Source organism: Herpailurus yagouaroundi, unplaced genomic scaffold, assembly GCF_014898765.1.
Source record: "Herpailurus yagouaroundi ecotype Mexico unplaced genomic scaffold, PumYag 209, whole genome shotgun sequence".
NCBI classification, from domain to species: domain Eukaryota; kingdom Metazoa; phylum Chordata; class Mammalia; order Carnivora; family Felidae; genus Herpailurus; species Herpailurus yagouaroundi.
Window position 1 is genome coordinate 1,864,629 of NW_024412440.1, and position 1,701 is coordinate 1,866,329.

General features: G+C 38.4%; 1 pseudogene; it reads left to right on the forward strand.

Moving 5' to 3' along the window:
- The first annotated feature begins 270 nt into the window (after positions 1-270).
- LOC121016158 (non-histone chromosomal protein HMG-14-like) lies at positions 271-1,195 on the forward strand (annotated as a pseudogene).
- The last annotated feature ends 506 nt before the right edge of the window (positions 1,196-1,701 follow it).

Here is a 1,701-nt window from a genome sequence, read left to right on the forward strand (position 1 = left end):
TTTATCTAACCATTTTCATTTTCATCACAAGACTCTTGATTTGAACACCAATGAAATAGCCCAATCTTTGCCATAGCTTTAGAACTCTTGCTGAGAGTAATTAAAAATGTAGGGCTTGCCTGAGACTCGATGTCTTTCCCTCCCTCTCTGCCCCTACCCTGCTCACACGCTGTCTCTGTCTCTCTCAAAAGAAATAATAATTAAAATTAAAAAATCAAAACTAAAATGTAGAGGCAGACCAGCTTCTCGAAGGCTCTCGGTGCGCGGCGGCCCATAGGGCACCCGGCACGCGCCCGCCCCGCCGCCAAGATGCCCAAGAGGAAGGTCAGCTCCGCCGAGAGGGCGGCGAAGGAGGAGCCCAAGAGGAGGTCGGCGAGGTTGTCAGCTAAACCTGCTTCTGCAAAAGTGGAAGCGAAGCCACAAAAGGCTGCGGGAAAGGAGAAATCTTCAGACAAAAAAGTGCAAACAAAAGGGAAAAGGGGAGCAAAGAGAAAACAGGCTGAAGTGGCTAACAAAGAAACAAAAGAAGACTTACCTGCAGAAAACGGAGAAAAAAAAAAACGAGGAGAGTCCAGCCTCTGATGAAGCAGGAGAGAAAGAAGCCAGGTCTCATTAGTATCATATCCCATGTCTTACCAGTGGTCCCTGTCTCCCTTCTTGCACAATCCAGAGGAATATTTTTATCAACTATTTTGTAAATGCAAGTTTTTTAGTAGCTCTAGAAACATTTTTAACAAGGAGGGAATCCCACCTCATCCCATTTTTTAAGGGTAAATGCTTTTTTTTAAGAGGTGAAATCATTTGCTGGTTGTTTATTTTTTGGTACAACCAGAAAATAGTGGGATATTGAATATGTGAGGCTTTGATCGTCTTGGGTGTCAGCTTAACATTCCATAGATGGGGTAGTTTTTATATCCTAGAATACCAAGCATACTAAATGGCAATTTGGAGTCAGTTGTGCATTTAATATGTCTTGAACATTTTAAATTACTTCTATTCCCATGTTGTTTTTGGTAGAATTGTTTGCTAAAGAAAACCACTCCTTGGTCTTGGCTCTTTCCCTGTCAGAATTTTGTGCATTCTGTAACATCTTGGTCGTGGTAGTCCAGTTTCCTAGTAACTTTGTTAATGTGCTGTGCGAGATTGAAAATTTGAGTATGTAGTGTATATGACATTAAATTGTGAATTAATGGGACTTAACAGTGTAACAGCATATCAACATTTGAAGATACTGGTACTTGATATACCGTTAAGGGAAATTTGCCTCCAAATTTTAAGCTGGAAGGTCACTGGAATAACTTTGAGAAAAGAACCACAACTACATGATTTTTGTAGGTTTTCGGTACGCACGTTAAGAATTATGTACAAATTGAATTGTCTGTACTGATCCTCAGAACAACAAATAAAAACACAATTATGAAAAAACATAAAAAATAAAAATAAAGTGTATTTTAAAAATAAATTTCCACTTTCTAAAACTTTGCTGGCATAATACTGAAGTGTATATGTTGATTTTATGCCACTAATCTTGCTCAAGTTCTTCTTAACTGTAATAATGTATCTATGGATACTTTCTCCTTTATTTCTTTTCAAACTTTATAACATTTACTTGTTTAACTGTATTGAATCGATTGTCCAAAACACCTTGGAACTGAATTGATGATAGAGGACATAATTGTCTTATTCCGCATCTCAAGGGGA